Source organism: Gekko japonicus, unplaced genomic scaffold (genome assembly GCF_001447785.1).
Source record: "Gekko japonicus isolate JY-2015 unplaced genomic scaffold, Gekko_japonicus_V1.1 scaffold2974, whole genome shotgun sequence".
Taxonomy (NCBI): Eukaryota; Metazoa; Chordata; class Lepidosauria; order Squamata; family Gekkonidae; genus Gekko; species Gekko japonicus.
Window position 1 is genome coordinate 73,063 of NW_015169875.1, and position 21,303 is coordinate 94,365.

Genomic DNA, 21,303 nt, shown 5'->3' on the forward strand with positions numbered 1-21,303 from the left:
TTCACCCCCACCCACCCCCCGCCGTCCGTCCGTCGGGATTTTGGGGGCTGCACCATCCGATCCGTCGCCCTGCAAGCTTTGTTGGGGGGTCTTCTCGCGGCCGCCTCTATTGTGTGCCTTCTGCGCTGGAGAGGAGGGGGTGGATTTACGGTGCAATGGAAAGGCGGAGTGACTCCGGTTTCTAAAGACGGCGGGTCGCTCGTGGGCTTGGACCGGAGTCGTTCTGCAGAGGGGGGCACTATTCGCCGCTGACGGTAAGGAAGGGAACACCCCCTCCCCCAGTCCCCCTTCGTGAAAACGGCGAATGGAGAAGTATCCCCCCGTGGATAAAAAACTTTGCAGCTTGATTCTGTGGGTGGTATACATGGAGCCTAACCCATTTTTGCCCAAACTAATTTTAGTGGGCAAATGGAGACATTCTATTATTGTCCCAATATGTGAGCTGCTGGCATTGAAGTTGTGAGTGAGCAATTTGGCTACTGCACAAATTAGTCTGCTCTGGAGCCCTCCTTCCTGAGCGAAGACAAAAATCTGCGAGCCGGAGGCTGAAAAACTGTGAGCTAGCTCACACTCACTCAGCTTAGAGGGAACACTGGCGTCTGACCAGTGTGGTTTGTACTTTCGAGGTCTGGAAGAGAGACGAAAAGTCACCTCTTCCAGTATTTGGGCTTTTCCTCCTGGCGCTTTGGAGCTGACAATTGTCTTGGGACATTCATCAATGTTAATTTCAGTACATTCATCAATGTTAATTTCAGTACCAGGCTGAACTTTGCATCCTGGTTTAGGTGACCGGAACCTAACTCTCTCTCTCTCTCTCTCTCTTCCCCCCACTGAAAATATGTTTGGCAACTTCTGTTTCCTGGAAGTGCTGGTTTAGAAACACGGTGCTGATCTTATGGTTTTGCAAATATATATGGGGGGGAAGGGAAACCTGTTGCGCTCCCCTGGGGTTGCCAACCCCCAGGAAGCAGGCGGAGGTCTCCCAGGATTACAGATGATTTCCAGACTAGGTAGTGCTTGTTTGTTTAAAAGGTTATTCCACTTCTCCAGGAGGAAATGGCTGCTTTGGAAGGTGGGCTGAATGGCATCGTTCCCTGCTGAGGTCTTTCCCCACCCGGAACCCCACTGTGCCAGGCTCCGCCCTCGGGCCCGGAAATCTCCCAGATTTACAACTGATCTCCAGATGACAGAGATCAATTTCTCTGGAGAAAATGGCCGCTTTGGGAGTTGGCCTTTGTGGCGTTATGCCCTGCTGCCTACCCCGCCCTCCGAACCGCACCCTCCCCGGCCTCCAGTCCCCAAATCCCCAGGAATTCCCCAACCCAGAGTTGGCGTGAGTCAGCCGTCCTGAATTCAGATCCCACCTCAGCCGTGAACTCAGCAGGTGGCTTTAGAGGCCGGCCTCTGCCCTCTTCGTTCCAATCTTCTGCCTTGCATGGGAACCACATGGTGGCCTACTTTGCTGGATTGTTGTAAATGTTCCTTTTTAAAAATAGCCCTGTCCCAGCGCAAAAGGCAGCCTCTGATGCTAGTGGATAATTTGAGCCTGCTCGGGGTTGGAATTGAACTGGCCACTGTGATGATGACCGTCCTGGCTTCTGGAACACGGAGGGGGGGCGTCCCGTTGCCAGGGTGAGGCCATCAACAGAAGGGGGACAGAACAGCCTTGGAGAGCGTCCGTTGGGCGAGGCCAGGGGGAGGCTGTGGAGTCTGGTGGCGTCTCCCTCAGTCTCGTCAGAAGAAGGCCGCTTGCCACCAAGGCCCAATGGTGCGACCAGGAGGTGTTCCAGGATGGAGGATTCCTGGACTCCGAGGGGAATTGTCAGGGTGAGCGTCCATCAACGGGGGCATTTCCAGAACTGGGCTGAAACCCTTCGACCTGAGCCGGACATCTCTGTCAAAAGTTACTGGCTTTCAGCCCCCCCATAATTTTCTGAGCTCTACCCTTGTTTTGAGGGTCGCCCCTTGCTTTGAGTGCACGTTCCTGACCCGCTATGTCCCGTGTTCCCTCTAAGCTGAGTTAGTGTGAGCTAGGTCACAGTTTTTTAGCTTCCGGCTCACACCTTTTTGTCTTCGCTCAGGAAGGGAGGGCTCCGGAGCAACCTAATTTATGCAGTAGCCAAATTGCTTGCTCACAACTTTAATGCCGGTAGCTCACAAAGTAGAATTTTTGCTCACAGGACTCCACAGCTTAGAGGGAACATTGGATATGTCCCCCTTCTGCTCCCTGACTGAGGTCTCTGCCCTCTCCGACCCCCCCAACCCCAGGCGCCCCCCAAATCTCCAGGTCTTTGGAACCCAGAGTTGGCAACCCGTCCTCCCCTGGAGTATCTAAGCTGGCCAAATCAAATAGTGAGCGGCGTTGAAAGCTTTTTGAATTCTCTGCTGAGCCCGCTTCCTCCCAAGGCCTTTCCCTGTCTGCTCATGAGGAGGAATTTAATTTAAAAAATTGGTTATGAATCTGATTTGCCCCACCCCGGCCTCTTCCCTTGGATCGCTTAGTCACCCGATGGGTTTCAAGTGAAAGTTTTGGAGAGGAGGCTTTCTCCTTCCTGATAGGTTCGTGTGAGCAGGCAGGTGAGCCTTTGCCCCACCTGACGGACCCAGCGGGCAGGAATAAAGAGCTCTTTCAGAAGAGTTGGCTCAGACGGACGCTTCTCTGATGCCAGTCCACGCTTAATCTAACTTGGCAGTGTGGCAGCACTTCCTGGAAAGGAGGGCAGGGGTCTCGACTTTTAATCCTTTTTTTTTTTTTGCTTTCTGGTTATGCAACGGGCAGATGGCCACACTGCACCGGCGTGAGTCCTGTCATCTGTGTTCCGTCTTACGAAACCCTCTCTGGTGGCTGGCCTCCCGCCAGATGGGGAACTTCGGAGTGGTTAGAACGCTGAGCTGTGTTCTGGCAAGTCCTGGGTTCAGGTCCCTGCCGTGAAGCTTGCTGGGGGATCACGGGCCATTCACGTGCCCTTGGCCTGACCGACCTCGCAGGGTGGTTGTGAGGACAGATGGAGAAGGGGAGAGCCACATATGGAGCCCTGAGCTGCTTTGAGGAATGGCAGGGAAAATATGTACTGTGTCAGCCTTTTTGAGCCTGTGGGCACTTTTTAAATTTTGTGAGAGGATTTTGAGAGAGGACCTGACCGACCTCGCAGGGTTGTTGCGAGGACAAATGGAGAAGGGGAGAGCCACATATGGAGCCCTGAGCTGCTTTGAGGAATGGCAGGGAAAATATGTACTGTGTCAGCCTTTTTTGAGCCTGTGGGCACTTTTTAAATTTTGTGAGAGGATTTTGAGAGAGGACCTGACCGACCTCGCAGGGTTGTTGCGAGGACAAATGGAGAAGGGGAGAGCCACATATGGAGCCCTGAGCTGCTTTGAGGAATGGCAGGGAAAATATGTACTGTGTCAGCCTTTTTTGAGCCTGTGGGCACTTTTTAAATTTTGAGAGAGGATGTTGGGTTGCCCCCTCCCAAAAATGGCTGCCTCGGAAGGCGGAGCCAAATGCCTCCTCACATCCCCCGGGACAGAGAAAATCCTGAAGTGGGAATAAAATCGGGCACTGACCAGGGAAAGGCCTGGTGTTTACCCGTCCTTCTGATTCTCTACCGGAAAACCTTTCCATTTGAAAGAGGGCGGCCCGTAACAAGCCCTGCCTTCCAGAGGTCCTGCCCATTTCCCGAAAAACTTGGTGGGTGTGAAAGGAAGTACTAGCAGGGGCCATGGTGCCCGTGGGCCCTGTGTTGGGGAACCCGTACTAGGTAAATGTGTCGAGGAACGTGTGCTGAAACAGTCCCACTCCATGTCAGTTTGTTTCATTTTATTCTTATATGGTGTTGTGGTGAAGTGCATGGACACTAATCTGGGAGAACCGGGTTTGATTCCCCACTCCTCCACTTGCACCTGGCTGGATGACCTTGGGCAAGCCATAGTTCTGGCACAGCTGTTCTTGAAAAAGAGCCATTTCTGTCAAGAGCTCTCTCAGCCCCACCTACCTCACAGAGTGTCTGTTGTGGGGAGGGGAAGGGAAAGGAGTTTGTAAGCCACTCTGAGACTCCTTTGGGTAGTGAAGGGCAGGATATAAATCCAATCTCTTCTCTTCTTCTTCTTCTTAAATGCATGGACTCTAATCTGGGAGAACCGGGTTTGATTCCCTACTCCTCCACTTGCAGCTGCTGGATGACCTTGGGCAAGCCGTAGCTCTGATAAGAGCTGTTCTTGAAAAAGAGCAGTTTCTGTCAGAGCTCTCTCAGCCCCGCCTACCTCCCAGGGTGTCTGTTGTGGGGAGGGGAAATGAAAGGAGTTTGTGAGCCGCTCTGAGACTCCTTTGGGTAGTGAAGGGCGGGGTATAAATCCAATCTCTTCTTCTTCTTCTTTCTTCTTCTTCTTCATAGTCCACGTTTCTCACTGGACTCAAGGCAGCTTTCCCAGAGTGAGTCAACCCAGTCGACGGGATGAGGCACGCAGTACACAACGTGATAGAATTAGAGATGCCGGACTAATCAGAAGCCTAAAAAACAGTACTGAAGCAAAGCTTAATGTTAGCATGACACATTCGGTCAGAGGTGTCAAACTTATTTGTTACGAGGGCTGGATCTGACATAAATGTCACTTTGTCGGGCCGGGCCACATGTGCCATAAAACGTAACGCCATGTACTGGAGATATAAACTTTATAAAGGACGCTGGCAGACCCAATTAACAATGCTATTTTTTACTCAAAATACAAACTAAAGCAGTGAAAGCAATTGATTTACTGGGGAACCGACAAAAGCCCCCATCAACGTATTTAACCATATGCGAGACTAGTTCCCCCCCCCAAGGGATAGCATAAAAGGGGGAGCACCTTACATTTCCATACATACCAGTTGCTTGCGGGCCGGGTAAGAGCCCCGGATGGGCCGCTTCCGGCCCCCGGGCCTTATGTTTCACACCCTTGCATTAGATCAGGGGCGTCAAACATGCGGCCTGGGGGCCGGATCAGGCCCCCGGAGGGCTTCTATCGGGCCCGCAGTGGAACTGGCTGTCTTCTGCTTCTTCTTCCGGTTCTGCTGCTGCTGCGTCATCATAGGTTTGCAGCTTACAGATACACACCTGAACAGCATACTCAAGACTGGAACAGCACAGACCTTTTGATGCAGTAATTCAGAGCAAGAGGTGTCAGTTATCAGACCCTGGTAAATAAACAAAATATCGTAAGAGTGCTGATGTTTTAAGCCATGTTTTTATTTTAAGTTAAAAAAAACACTTTGTGTTTGTGTCCTTTCTAGAAAGTTTATATCTCCGCTATCTGGCACTACATTTTATGACACACGTGGCCCGGCCCAACAAGGTCTCATTTATGTCAAATCCGGCTCTCATACCAAACGAGTTCGACACCCCTGCTCTAAGCTGTGGAGTCTTGTGAGCAAAAATTCTACTATGTGAGTGACCAGCATTAAAGTTGTGAGCAACTGCATACATTAGCTTGCTCTGGAGCCATTCTTCTGGAACTGAGACAAAAAGGTGTGAGCTGGAGGCTAAAAAACTGTGAGCTAGCTCACACTAACTCAGCTTAGAGGGAACACTGCCCTCCACTGGCCCAAATCCAGAGCTCAACAGTCATACAGACAGACATCCCACCAGGATGCCAAAAGTGTCAAATGGGGCCAGCCTACATAACAAATGAGTTCGACACCCCTGCGTTAGCTGACGCAAAGTTCCATAGCAGGGCCCTGCTTTACAGTAAGCTAAACCCGATAGTGTGGACTCCAGTCCCTTATCATTTATCCGAGTTCCTTTGTGAATCATTCAGTGTAGTGCACAACCCTTAATACCTGCACAAAAAGGCCCTCTTGAATAATTCAGCTTGGCATAGATTGAGGAAAGCCGGGGGAACATTCTTGACCTCCTTGGGCACGCAGAATCAAAAGCTCAGAGAGAGAGAAAACAACAGCTGTGGGCACAGAGCACTTCCTGGATTCTACTGCTTTAGACTGTTGATCAGGAAATGCACGATTTAACGTTCTGCTGTGTTTAAAAAAACAACCCCTCTTGATGCGGCTCACCTGTATTCTAGGTGCATGCAGCCTCTGCTAGCATATACCGGTCACCGCTATCCGCTCCAGGGTTTGGCGGTTCCTTGGACATGGCATAACTGGCAAAACGTAGGCTGTGCAGAACGAGGCGTCTCTCTCTCGATCCTGCAGTGCAGAGCGAGGAGGGCGGCCCCGCTTGAACGGCAGGCCTGTCGCTGGTGAATGAGCCGTCTTGCTGGTGTCTCAAATGGACTTGTCTGTGGATTCAGTAAACAGTTGGTGGGGGGAAACGAACAAACAAACATTGTGAGCTTTTGACAGAGAGGGGGGAGAGAGAGAGGGGGAGATTGGATTTAATACCCCGCCCTTCGCTACCCGAAGGGGTCTCAGAGCAGCTTACAATCTCCTTTCCCTTCCCTCCTTGCAACTGACACTCTGTGATGTAGGTGGGGCTGAGAGAGCTCCCTTGAGAACTGCCCGTGAGAGAACAGCTCTGAAAGAACTTGCGGCTGACCCAAGACCACACTAGCACAGTGATGGCGAACCTTTTGGAGACCGAGTGCCCAAACTGCGACCCACAACCCACTTATTTATCGCAAAGTGCCAACACGGCAATTTAACCTGAATAGGTTTTACTTTAGAAAAAAACAACTCGTACATTACCTTAAGAGGATCCAAACCAAGTAAGGAAAGCAATCCCAAATGCTTTCATTTACTTAAAATTATTTGGCAGAGAATTCGACCCTTTAATGACGGTCTGGGCCTGGCTGGGGCGATGGCACGCTTGCCCACAGAGAGGGCTCTGAGCGCCACCTCTGGCACCCGGGCCATAGGTTCGCCACCACTGCACTAGCAGCTGCATGTGGAGGAGTGGGGAATCAAACCCGGTTTCCCCAGATTAGGGTCTGCACGCTTAACCACGACCCCAAACTGGCATAAAGATACTGGTGCTTTAAACATAACTCCTCCCTTGGCTGATTGCATCCAAGCAATAACTGAAACGTAATGTTGGCAATTTCTGGCTGTCTGGGGGGGTAGAACATTGTAACTCCTAGGGGCAGTGACAACAAACTGTAGATACTGTGGTGGCGAATTAGTGGGAAATATGGTGGCTTAGAAGATAGCTGATAGAGGAAAGTAGCCAATGTGGTGTAGTGGTTAGTGTGTTGGAATCCACCCCCCGACTACCAACTATGGAATCTTTTCTGGGTAACATTAGAGAGAGTGACCGTCCCAGCCTATCTCCTAACATCGTCCAAAGTTTAACCAACAGAGTTTAGTTCTGAGTCTAAGTTTCGTGTACGTGCATGCGTCTTCACATGCATTCACATGCATTCCGGGAAAGGGCTAGTTAGAGTCAAGATGCATAAGTAGCTGAGCAATAAATATAGCTGAGATTGGATTAAAGCAGTTGGTGAGACCTGTGAATAGAGCAAATTAGCACCCAGGTACAAGAGTTAGCAAACAGATGTGAGAACTAAGCTTGAGTCCAGTGGTACCTTTTAAGACCAACAAAATTTAATTCTGGGTATGAGCGAGAAGAAGAGATTGGATTTATACCCCGCCCTTCACTCCCCAGAAGAGTCTCAGGGCGGCTTACAAACTGCTTTCCCCTCCCCTCCCCACAACAGACACCCTGTGAGGGAGGTGGGGCTGAGAGAGCTCTTGACAGAAACGGCTCTTTTTCAAGAACAGCTCTTATCAGAACTATGGCTTGCCCAAGGTCATCCAGCAGGTGCAAATGGAGGAGTGGGGAGTCAAACCCGGTTCTCCAAGATTAGAGTCCACGCACTTAACCACGACACCAGACTGGCTCTCCGGGTGGCTTAGCATGTGAAGAAGCACACTTCTTCAGATACATTAAAACAGACCTGACCCTAACAGAGTTGTAAGCATAAAGAAAGGGAAAGGAGAAGATTTAATTTTTTATGACGCCTTTCTACCCCCAAAGGGTCCCCCATGGTAGCAAATATGAAAACGTAAAAAAACCCACATTGAACGTAAAGACAGTATTTTAAGTATTTCAGTATAGGTAAAGGTAAAGGTTTCCCTTGCTCGAAAGCCAGTCGCGTCTGACTCTAGGGTTTCGGTGCTCATCTCCGTTTCCAAGCCGAAGAGTCAGCGCTGTCCGAAGACGTTTCCGTGGTCATGTGGCCGGCATGACTAAACACTGAGGCGCATGGAACGCTGTTCCCTTCCCCCCGAAGTGGTACCTATTTATCTACTTGCAATTTCTTGCTTTCGAACTGCTAGGTTGGCAGGAGCTGGAACTAGAGACGGGAGCTCACTCCGTCATGCGGCACACTCGGGTTTTGAACTGCTGAACTACCAACCTTCCACACAACCTGCAGTTCAGCGTCTTAACCACTTGAGCCACCGCAGCTCAAGTATAAGTACAGCTTCAGTATAACTCATTACAAATACATAGGAAGGATGCAATTTTGCTTTGGATCTCTGCTGGTGAGAAAAGTGAAGTATGAATATCTAGATAAACCCGGCTCTTAGACAGTCGTAGCCAAGGAGCTGAGTAAGGAAGATTTATTATTAGCTTCCTGCCTTCCTTACGGAGCTCAAGGCAACTTACGATAGAGATTAAAAATGCATGAGATAAAATACATAAAAACATAACCCCCCCCCCCCCATTTTAAACCACAGTTTAGGGCTGCTACTAACCTTACCCCTGACCTGGATGGCCGAGGCGGACTCAGTGTCATTGGATCCCGGAAGCTAAGCAGGGTCGGCCCTGGTTAATGTTTGGATGGGAGACCACCAAAGAAGCCCAGGGCTGCTATACAGAGGCTCTGAACCACCTCTGAACGTCTCTTGCCTTGAAAACCCTACCGAGTGGCCATAAGTCAGCTGTGATTTGATGGCAAAAATAGTCATAGCAATCAGGGGTCATTTCCTGCAGGAGCGCACAGGAGCGGAGCTCCGGCAGTAAAGAACCCAGGGGGCGGGCACGTGCAACAAGCCCCACCCGCTGCTCCCAGCAGCCCTCAGTCAGAGCAAGAAGCAGGCAGGTGAGTTGCAGAGATTCCCCCCCCCCCCGGTCCAAAACAGTCCAGTGGCACCTTTAAGACCAAGTTTGATTCAGGTACAAGCTCTCCCTCCTCTGCGAGGACAGATCTGCATGCCCCCCCCCCCATAGCTAGCAATCCAAAACAGTCCAGTGGAGCCTGAGCGGTGGGTGTTGCCTTCTGACACACTTCCGGTGATGTCAGGGGTGTGTGGCATATGCAAATGAGTTATGCTAATTGGTTATGCTAATGAGCTCCTGCACCTCTTTGTCTACGAAATGACCCCTGATAGCAATAATAATAAAGGTAAAGGTCTCCCTTGCTCGAAAGCCAGTCAGATCCGACTCTAGGGAGGCGGTGCTCGTCTCCGTTTCCAAGCCGAAGAGCCAGCGCTGTCCGAAGACGTTTCCGTGGTCACGTGGCCGGCATGACTAGACACCGAGGCGCGCGGAACGCTGTCGCCTTCCCACCAAAGTGGTACCGATCTATCTACTTGCAATTTCTTGCTTTCAAACTGCTAGGTTGGCAGGAGCTGGGGCCGGAGATGGAAGCTCACTCCGTCATGGGGCACACTCGGGTCTCAAACTGCCGAACTACAGACCTTCCGGCCTGCAGCTCGGCCTCTTAACCACTTGAGCCACCGCAGCCCCTAATCATAATCAAATGCAGTCCTAAATCTGAGTTCTGGCATCAAGCAGTCCTTGCGCTGCCCGTGAAGGTTGCACGAACAGCTTACACCCAGAATCAAGCTTTGTTGGTCTTAAAGGTGCCTCTGGACTCAAACCTTGTTTCTCTTCTCTGTCCCCCCCCCCCCCCACATTCTCTGTTTCAGCCCCTTAGCAGTTGGTATGGGGAAGAGATGGAACCTTTCCATGAAGAGTGGGCACTCCAATGGGATTTGGTTGCTGCGTTGCACAAGGTGTAGCTAAAAGCCAGACGATTGGGACGAGACCGCTAGACCACTGGGTCTCCACCTTCTTGGAATTTGGCCGCGAGTAACAGCTGAGCTTGGTGTGAACCCAGCACTCCCACGCCAGAGACCTATTAGCCTTCAGTGCGGCTTGGACAAAACCGTCCCCAACTTCCCTTCCTCTACTGCCAGTTCCCTTCAATATTGCAGTGCCTTCCCATTCGAAATGCTGCGGTCTGTCTTGAGAAACGGCCAGACCCTCTTTCTCACTTGACTGTACTTTTCAGGAACTAGCTTGAGTCCAGTAGCCCCTTTAAGACTCACAACGTTTACTTCTGGGTACGAGCTTTTGCGTGCACGCGCACTTTTTCAGAAGTGTGTATCTGAAGAAGCGCACATGCATATGGAAGCTTATACCCTGAATGCAACTTTGTGGGTCTTAGAGGTGCCTGACTGGACTCAAACTAGGTCCTGCTGCTTTGGACCAACAGGGCTCCCTCCAAGCTGTGGAGTCTTGTGAGCAAAAATTCTACTTGGTGAGCTCCTGGCATTAAAGTTGTGAGCGAGCGATTTGGCTGCTGTGTACATTAGTTTGCTCTGGGGCCATCCCTTCCTGAGCGAAGGCAAAAATGTATGAGCCGGAGGCTAAAAATCTGTGAGCTAGCTCACACTGTCAGCTTAGAGGGAACACTGCTCTCTACCCGAATCTCTTTTCAGGACCTGTTTGCAAAGTAACTCCTTGTGAATTTTCTCCCTCCCTGCCATAAAGTACAAGAATTTCTTTTTCTTTTTTTTGTATTTAAATTTTTTATTATTTTAAGACATATTTAGAACGTATAAAGCTATAACTTGATGAAGATATACATGTTAACATTTGAAACGTGACATATTTAAACATTGGTCAGGAACATGTATACGTACGTAGTCCAAAAACATTAAAGATATAAGCAATTTATAGTTTTGCAACAGTAAATTATACTGTTACCTGATATTTTAAAACAAAATACAATATAAAAATATAACAAACAGAGTTTCTTAGTGTAATAAATCGGTTCATAAATTAAGGGTATTACTTTCATAGCTGTATAGAGAAATATCCGAATGCAGAGACGTCAGTTCAACAAAGAGAAAAACATTACATCCATCTATGAAATTGGGACCATTCAGAGGTAATAAATTGCTGATTGGACAGATAATCTAAAACTGGGTACCAGTTTCCAACAAACCTCTCCTGTTTAAGAATTTCATATGGACAAATGTTGAACTGTTTTTATGTTTTTTCATTTTTGGTCTTTAGGAAACTTGGGATGTAATTACGTGACAACCTGTTATTTTTTTAGCCTCTCCAACTCAGATTGACTTCTCCTGGCTCTTCCACATCGTCCAACCAGGCTTCACAACACCCCATGTGGGAGAGTGGCCGCTCACTCTTGGGCCATTCTGCTCCGCTCCTCGACAAATGGGGGCATTCAGTTAGTTTCTGGGCATTCAGGGCTGCGTCTCGTCTTTTCTTGGCCCCTTTGCAGAGAAAAGTCATGCTCAGGGCTTTTTTTGTAGAAAAAGTCCAGCAGGAACTCATTAGCATAATAGGTCACACCCAGCAGCAGGAACTCATTAGCATATTAGGCCACACCCTCGTGTTACCAGAAGTGTGCTCATCCAGCCACACCCACCTTTTGCTTCTTATTCTGTTAACCTTGTTTGTGGTCAAAACCCTGGGCTTTTTTTGGAGCAGGAACTCCTTTGCATGTTAGGCCACACACCCCTAATGTAGCCAATCCTAATGAGTTCCTGCTGTTGGGTGTGGCCTGTTATGCTAATGAGTTCCTGCTGGGCGTGGCCAACTCGGGAGCCAGACGGAACTCTGTTCCTGCGCGTTCCTGCCCAAAAATAGCCCTGGTCATGCTTACAAAACTCCTGGCACCTGAGCTCGAATTAAGAGGCTTCGAAGGCCTGTCTGATGTGGGCCCTGCATGCTTTGGGAAGCCTTGCAGATTTTAAGATCATCCCGAGAGGCCTTTGTTGAGGACCCCTAGGAGGTATGTTTGGCAACTGCCCCAGATTCTGATTTCTCAGTTACGGCGGGATTCTTGGCAGGCTGCTTTGTGTGTTGTCTGCGCACGTGTTTCTTTGCAGGTGGCTTATTCAGATGTGTTTATTTCATCCATCCTTCCGTGGTTCTAGGTTTGCAGGGCAACGTTCATTTGATTTCTGGGCTTCCTGAGCCGTTTTGGTATATTTGATTGAGTCATAGCTGTGAAGGCTTTCAATCTCATTGCGCACTGTTTGGGGCAGTGCAGTGCGGAAAAGCGATTGTGGTGTGTGTGTGTTTGTTACTGCCTGGTTGGGGATGTCTTGCCACGGAGAGGCCATTGTGGGCAGTGTCCGTGTGGCAGCCGTAATCCGTGGCCTGGACTATATCTCTGCATGGGACTACATGGGAATCTACTGTGTGCTGTTTACAAGCCTTGTGCCGCCAAGGTGCTTTTGACTTATGGTGACCCTATGAATGAATGACTTCTAGCAACAGCTTCGCTCAGCTCTTGCAAACTGAGGGCCTTTGTGGCTTCCTTGGTTGAGTCAACCCGTCTCCTGTTGGGTCTTCCTCTTTTCCGGCTGATGTCAACTTTCCTGGCGTCATTGTTTTTTTCCAGTGAATCTTCTCTTCTCGTGATTGGACCAAAGTACGATAGCCTCAGCTTAGCCATTTTGAGCTTCTAGGGAGAGTTTAGGCTAGATTCGATCTGGAACCCTCTTATTTGTCTTTTTGACAGTCCACGGTATCTGTAAAACTCTCCTCCGACACCACATTTCAAACGATCAATTTTCTTCCTGTCTACTTCCTTCATTGTCCAGTGGCCACACCTATCAATAGTAATGTTGGCTGGAGATCCTGGAGGTTTTTGGTCATCTTCTGGGCGTGGAACAGTTAGAGATGTGAAGGCCCGGAAAAAAAAACCGGAAAAATTCGGGAAAAAACGTTTTTTTCCTAAAGCCTTTTTTGTTTTTTTTCCGAAAAATTGGAAAAATTGAAAAAAGAAAAGAAAAAAAATGATTATGGAACGTTTTATTTTAACATGATGAATAAAATATTTTAAGACAAGGTGTTCAACTATTTTCCAAATCATATGGTATCAGATTGATCTAATTTCTGTGCACTGAGGACAAGCAAGTCCTAGGTTACAAACTGAACTCTCCAATGCAAGAACAAGATGCATTTCTTCCTTTAGGAGGTGCTATTTTCAGAAGAAAATAAAAAGGTTTCAGTTTTGTTTTTGCATGTGGGTGGGTGTTCTGTTTGTAATAATTGTTTGGATACACTATATTTTTAATATGCTAGTTGTGATAATTTCATGCCAAGTAAAAATGTCCATAGTCATATTTTATGTTCCTAAAGTAACAGAATGACTTTCAATCTAGAAAAGACAAAAGAAATGCTAATGTAGCATTTCCCCCCCCAATTTTTCCAAAAATTTCTGTTTCACCCCGAAAAAAACTCGGAAATTTTACATCTCTAGGAACAGTGGTCACTGGGGGTGAGGGGGGAGGTATTTGTGAATTGCCTGCACTTTGCAGGGGGTTGGACTAGATGACCCTGGAGGTCCCTTAGCTCTATGATTCTATTATTCTAATGGGGAATGTTGTAGTATGAATTATCTTGATCATCAGTGATACATCCTTACACTTAAGGATCTTTCTATTTCCTTCTTGGAAGAAGTGGAAATACACTTGCAATTAAAAACTCTATGGCAGTGTGAGACATGGAGTGTTTCAGAGAGCAAAAAATGTGGTTTTATGACCATCTATAAAGAGCCCTGCTTCTCGGTGACCCAGGGTCAAAATGTGTGGGCCCTCCAAGCGTGTGACAAACTGCCCCTTTCATTCAGTTCTCCTCGGAGAGCCGAGAATGTTTCTCCCCACAGGCCTTTGAGCTCTATTCTTCTGCATTGAACGTTTCTTAGGGCAAATGCTTGGTGTCTTGAGAAACAGAACATGAAATTCCTTTCTGGCATCAGTGAAGGGTGCTTTTCTTATAAGCCTGGTGAACCTTTGCGGTAGAGTGGTTAACATTTCAGACTGGTGAGATTTGCCGTGTGTCTTTGGGCAAGTCACGCGCTCTCAGCCAGATCTCACAGGGCCGTTGCGGGAATAAAATGGAGAAGGGAGAGTCGTATGGTGCCCTGCGCACCTTTGAGGAAGAGCGAGGTATGTACATGCAGGGGGATGAAAGTAGAGGGTGTAGCCCACTTGTCCAGAATCAATGTTCCCTCTAAGCTGTGGAGTCCTGTGAGCAAAAATTCTACTTTGTGAGCTCCTGGCATTAAAGTTGTGAGCGAGCGATTCGGCTACTGCATAAATCAGTCGGCTCTGGAGCCCCATCCTTCCTGAGCTAAGACAGAAATGTGTGAGCTGGAGGCTAAAAAATTGTGAGCTAGCTCACACTGACTCAGCTTAGAGGGAACGCTGGCTCCAGATAAGATTACCCATTCGGTCTGTGGTGGCAAGTTTTGCCTCCAACCTATGCATTTCTCCTCTCTCTCCCCATCTCCCCTTTTTGGCGTCCACCACATTCCCTCGTGGCTTCACACCGTGTCTGCGGCGTCCCTAACCTAGTTCCCTCTTAACAAGGGTTTGGAAGCCAGTTCCAACCCATGTTTTTAAAATCTCAGTTACAATGGGAAACCATTGAGTTAATTGTGATTAGCGTTGTTTCAAGTGTGGCCTTCTGTATGTCCCTGACCACCCCCTACCTGATCGGGAGCAGAGGCAAGGTGACTCGCAAGTTGTCTCCACACAAACCAAACACATAATTGGGGGCAAGAAGTGTTGCAGCAAACTTACCTTCCCTCCTTGGCATGTCTGCGTTCACTTGAAGGCAAGGCCGGACTGGCCAGTTTGGTGTAGTGGTTAAGTGCGCGGACTCTAATCTGGGAGAACCGGGTTTGATTCCCCACTCCTCCACTTGCACCTGCTGGATGACCTTGGGCAAGCCGTAGTTCTGATAAGAGCTGTCCTTGAAAAAGAGCAGTTTCTGTCAAGAGCTCTCAGCCCCACCTACCTCCCAGGGTGTCTGTTGTGGGGAGGGGAAGGGAAAGGAGTTTGTAAGCCGCTCTGAGATTCCCTTGGGTAGTGAAGGGCGGGGTATACATCCAATCTCTTCTTCTCTTCTTCTTCTTCTTAAGTGCATGGACTCTAATCTGGGAGAACCGGGTTTGATTCCCCACTCCACTTGCACCTGCTGGATGACCTTGGGCAAGCCGTAGTTCTGATAAGAGCTGTCCTTGAAAAAGAGCCGTTTCTGTCAAGGGCTCTCTCAGCCCCACCTACCTCACTGGGTGTCTGTTGTGGGGAGGGGGAGGGAAAGGAGTTTGTAAGCCGCTCTGAGACTCCCTTGCAGGCGGGGTATAAATCCAATCTCCTCCTCTTCTTTTTCCTCCTCTTCTTCCTCCTTATCTTCCTTCTCCTCCTCCTCTTCTTTTTCCTCCTCTTCTTCCTCCTTATCTTCCTCCTCTTCTTCCTCCTCCTCTTCCTCCTCCTCCTCTTCTTTTTCCTCCTCTTCTTCCTCCTTATCTTCCTTCTCTTCTTTTTCCTCCTCTTCTTCCTCCTTATCTTCCTCCTCCTCTTCTTCCTCTTCTTCTTCTTCCCTCCTTTGTGGGGTTGGACCAGGGAGCCGGTCCCTTTTCCAGGGCCATTTTTTCTCTCAGGCTGACCCCGCTCGAAGGCCTATAAAGGTCCAATGCATCCATCCACCTTTCTCCCCACAATTGGGAACCTCTTTTGGTTTCCAGTTATACAGAAGTTCCTACACTTAGATTCGCGTCCACTAGCATCTGCGAGACCAACACGATGTTCGAGGTAGTGGCTTTCGAGAGTCATATCCCCCCCCCCAATTCCACATGTGGGTTCGGTTACCACAGGCATGTGTGAAGGGACCTAATGCGAATTGCGACAGGGACGTCTCTGCTGCTGCTGTTGAAGCTAAAGTTGTACAGAGTTTTGCCCTGTGTGGTGTCCTGCTTGGCAGTGGAACTTGCTGAAATATCTAACCAGACTAAAAGAAAAAAAGGGGGGGGGTAATTGGAAAGACAACTATATGATAATTTATGTACTTACAACTGCTAGAATTTTACTGGCCAGATATTGGAAACAGGAACATATTCCCACGCAAGATGAATTACTAAGTAGATTATTAGAAATGGCAGAGATGGACAAATTAAGTTTAATCCTTCAAGGAAAGGATGAAAAAGTGTTTGCGAGTAGATGGAAGCGCTCATATGAGTGGATGAATTCGGATTCAGGATTGTAGACGCCAAGATATTCAAGAAGATGTATGTTAATGGATTTGTATTTTATGGGAAATGAAAATAAAGTGCTAAAAAAAGAAAAAGAAAAGAAAAAGGGTTGTGGGTGTGTGGAGGGTGTTCATGTGTCGGCACTGGGAAGCCATGACCTTTAGCCCTCTCTGTGGGAACACAAAGAATGGGTTTGCCCCGTCTCCCTGTGGCCGCCCACCTCAACCCTTGCCTATTCTAGGCAGCACAATACAAGGAGTTCAGAAAGGGCAAGGTCTGAGTCATGAGGAAAGAAAGGAAACTCCGGAGTGTGAATGATGGGGAAGGAGCGTCCCCAGGCGGCCTGTTTGAAGCCACCACTGGTGGTCACGTGGGCGCGGGTTCACAACACATCGCATGAAGCGGCCTTCTGCTGAGTCAGGCTGTTAGTCTGTCGAAGTTGGTATTGTCTGTTCTGGCTGGCAGAGGTCTTTTCATAGAGCCTACTGCCTCAGCCTTCTTAAGCTATGGATGGCCAACGCCAGGGCCGTCCCCAGTGCGGCCTCCACTGTTATTCCAAGGTTTTTCTGACTCTGAACATGGAGGTTCCCTTTAGTCACCATCAGTGTTTCCTCTAAGCTGAGTTAGTGTGAGCTAGCTCACAGTTTTCGAGCCTCTGGCTCACAAATTTTAGAAGAAGAGATTGGATTTATACCCCACCCTTCACTACCCAAAGGCGTCTCAGAGCAGCTGACAAACTCCTTTCCCTTCCCCTCCCCACAACAGACACCCCGTGAGGTAGGTGGGGCTGAGAGAGCTCTGAGAGAAACTGCTCTTTTTTCAAGAACAGCTCTTATCAGAACCATGGCTTGCCCATGGTCGTACAGCCAGGTGCAGGTGGAGGAGTGGGGAATCAAACCCGGTTCTCCCAGATTAGAGTCCGCGCACTTAACCACTACACCAAACTGGCTTTTAGTCTTAGATCGTGAAGGATGGCTCCAGAGCAAACTAGTTTATGCAGTAACCAAATTGCTCGCTCACAAATTTAATGCCAGTAGGTCACAAAGTAGAATTTTTGCTCACAAGACTCCACAGCTTAGAGGGAGCATTGGTCACCATGGCTAGTAGCCATGGATGGACTTATCCCTCGTGAATTTGGCCAGCCCCCATCTGTGCTTGTGGCCATCACTATGTTCTGTGGTTCTGAGTTCCGCGTTTTAACTACCTGTTTAAAATGTGGAATTCACTGCCAGAGAACACAGTGATCTTCTGCCACTGAACCTGCTTCCATGTAATGGCTAGAGTAACTGTTAGTCTTGGATTATCGAGACCTGAGTTCAGATTCTTCCTCTGGGCCTAAGGCCTAAATGAATGATACACTGGGAGTTCTTTGTCAGGGGGTATTGGTATGGGTACACATAGGTTTTCTCAGTGGGGCAAACGTTGGGAGCCCCTGACACAGAACTCCCAGCATACTGTGTGGTTAGGCTCTCCGGCCTGGAGATCTTGGTCAAGTTGCTATTGGTCAACCTGGCCTGCCTCACAGGGTTATTGTGAGGATAAAAAGGGATAATCCTGCTTGTTTTACGGGATAAAAATCAGGGCTTTTTAAGAGTAACATGTTTTTTTAAAACCTGTATAGCATCATTAAAAACGACAACAACCCACTGGGCTGCTCCAGTGAAGCCACGCAGGCAGGCAAAGAGTTGGGTTAAGGGCAGTGTTCCCTCTAAGCTGAGTTAGTGTGAGCTAGCTCACAGTTTTTTAGCCTCTGGTCCACACATTTGTCTTCGCTCCAGGAGGATGGCTCCAGAGCAAACTAATTTATGCAGCAGCCAAATAACTCCCTCACAACTTGAATGCCAGTAGTTCACAAAGTAGAATTTTTGCTCACTGGACTCCATAGCTTAGAGGGAGCATTGGTTAAGGGCGTAGCTTTCAGTTTTCTATCCTCTTTAGGGAGTGGGGATCAGTGCCAAAATATATAATGGTATTTTTCCTGGTCTGCAAAGTGGCTATCATCAAAGCTTTTAAAAACTTGGCTTCAAGCACATGTTTCCTCCACTGTTTTTGTTTTCACAGGCCTGGTTTCTCTTCCTGTGTCAGCCGGCTTAGCATCTGATGGTTGAGTCAGAGGCGTCCCCCCCGCACAAACAGTGGGGGCTGCATCTTTGTGAGCCCGAAGTTAGAGCATTTTCTTGGAGTATTACTTTGGGAAGTTACTTCTTTGGCGTTCTTCAGTCTGAAGGTCTCCTGGCAAAACGAGAGACTCGTGTGCACCTCCAGGCCCGAGCGGGGCAGTGGAGGGCGGGGTGGGTGGGGAGAGAGCTTGTCCGGGGTGCCCTTTGAAGGATGCAAAAACCCTTTTGTGTATCAGCGGACAAAGCTCTCTCATGACCCCCATCCTAGTGAAGTGGTTCATTGTAAAGAGGGGGATGGGGGGAGGGAGAGCCTTCCCTCAGTAATGCAGCCGGGAACAGTAATTCTTAGTGAATGCGGAATGGAATTCCACTTTCATGGCGAAAGAGTTCATATCTGTGAGACCGTCTGAATTTTCCACAATAGTAGTCCTTTTGTGTGAGTTCAGCGCAATACTTTTTTGCGCACTTCCTTGTGCGCGTGCGTTCTCCGTTACTTTTATGTTCTGCGTTCCTGTGTCCCGTCTGAAGTTTCAGATTGGTTCGTTTTGGGGGATGGAAAAATGACCACCTAGCAAAGTTAAGTTGTCACAATAATCACAAAGGACCACTTTCTTTCCTCTGCTGCGTTATGTAATCTGTATTTCCGGTTCACTCAGTCATATGCAAAGCAAGATCTTTCTGGGGCGAAGGAAGCACTGTGGGCAGAATGGGCTGTGTTTGGGGGGGGGGGAGTTCTTTATCCCCTTTCATGAAGTAATACCATTTAATTTATCAAAGGTGCATTTTTTCCCCTACCATCTCAGTTATTTAAGGGCCTTTTTCATTTGCTTTGGTGTCAGAGATATTTGATCAACTATGTTTTTTTAATATCTATCATCTATCTATCATCTATCTATCATCTATCTATCATCTATCTATCATCTATCTATCATCTATCTATCATCTAATCATCTATCTATATTTGAGTGCAAGCTGCCTTCCACCCGTTTCAGGAAGCTGTAAGCCGTGGAGTCTAGTGAGCAAAAATTCTACTTGGTGAGCTACTGGCATTAAAGTTGTGAGCGAACAATTTGGCGGCTGCATAAATCAGTTTGCTCTGAGCCATCCTTCCTGAACCGAGGCAAAAATCTGTGAGCTGGAGGCTAATAAGCTCTGAGCTGGCTCACACTGACTCAGCTTAGAGGGAACTCTGGCTGTAAGGTACCACATGATAACAAGCTCCGCTCAGCACCAGCTAAGCTAACCAAGTCTGCAACACATCCTGTGTGTGATGCGGGCAAGGGTCCTTGAGATTAGGGGCTGAAACATCCCCCCACACCTCTGACCCTTGATTGTTTTGACATTTGTCCTGAGGAAGAGTTCTGGGGGAAATCTGCAGAACTATTTTGTCATATATTTTAGGTGATCTGATATTAAAAAAAAGTACGATGCAGCTTTTGTTTTGAAAACACGGGCGAGAAAACAATCCTTGCATGGAGGAAGTATGGGCCTAGTCACCAAAGTAGAAGCGTTTCTTTCACTATTTCTTAAAAAAACAACAACCACAAACACGCACAGAGAATTTGACTTTTGTGGCATCTCGCTTTTGATGGTAAGAATGTAGGCGACAGGAATGCATAGGCTAAATAAAACATTGCTTATGAAACCCTTTCCATCGCCTTGTACATAGGTGCATAAATCAGGGGTGGGCCAAACTTGCTTAATGTAAGAGACACATAGAATAAACGTCAGATGTCTGAGAGCCGCAAGAGGTGAACACATATTACACACGTTTTTTTTTTGAAAAATACGCAAATTAGCTTTTTATTGTTAAATGAGACTGCCAAAATACAAACAAAAGGGGCAAAACAGATATTGCTAAGGATATTTATTTGTCCAATTAGGTTCATTTGTTTGGTAATGATATTTATTTGTCTAAGAGAGAGAAAGAGAGAGAGTTGTTGTTGTCCAGTCACACAGTCGAGTCCGACTCTTCGCGACCCCATGGACCAGATCACGCAAGGCCTTCCTGTCTTCCGCCGTCCTCTGAAGTTTGCTCAACTTCATGTTGGTTGCATCTGTGACACTGTCTAACCATCTCATCCTTTGCCGTCCCCGTCTTCTTTGACCTTCAATCTTTCCCAGCATCAGGGTCTTCTCCAGTGAGTGCTCCCTTCTCATTGGGTGGCCAAATTCTTTGAGCTTCAGTTTCATTACCTGGCCTTCCAGGGAACAGTCAGGGTCGATTACTTATAGGATTGACTGATTTGATCTTCTTGCAGTCCAAGGGACTCTCAAGAGTCTTCTCCAGCACCATAGTTCAAGAGAGAGAGAGAGAGAGAGGTGGAAAGAAAGAATGAAAGCGGGGGAGAGAGAGAGAGAGCAAATAGATGTGAGGGAGGGGGAAGGAAGAGAGAAAAAGAGAAAGAAAGGTGTAAAGAAAGCAAATGGGGGATGGAGGGAGGAGAGAGAGAGAAACAAAGAAAGCAAATAGATGGGGGAGGGAAGGGGAGGAAGGAAGGAAGGGAGACAGAAAGAGAGAGAGAAAGTAACAAAGCAAATGGGTGGGGAGCTTGTCAGGAGCGTCATAGTACGTGTGAAAGAGCTGCATGTGGCGCCTGAGCCACAGTTTGGCCACCCCTGCCATAGATAGTGTTTTGGATCCTGTGGACCGGTTCTGCTAGTTGAAGAGTTTTCGTCTGGAGGAAAGCTTTCCTCTTACAAGTGTCCCTTTCTCCCCTTTAGCCTCTAAATCGGGGGTCCACAAACATGGTGCCCGCTGGTGCCTTTTTGGGAGCCCGCAACGTGTTTTTAGAAAGTGGGCGGGGCCCGGTTGGGCTCTTACTCAGCAGAGCTTCTGATTGGCCACCGAAGACCTGATTGGCCGTACAGATTAAAACGACGTCCTTTCAGTGGCAGCTGCCGCCATAGCGGTTGTTTTATTCTCTCCCGCCCCTCTTTCCCATTGCAG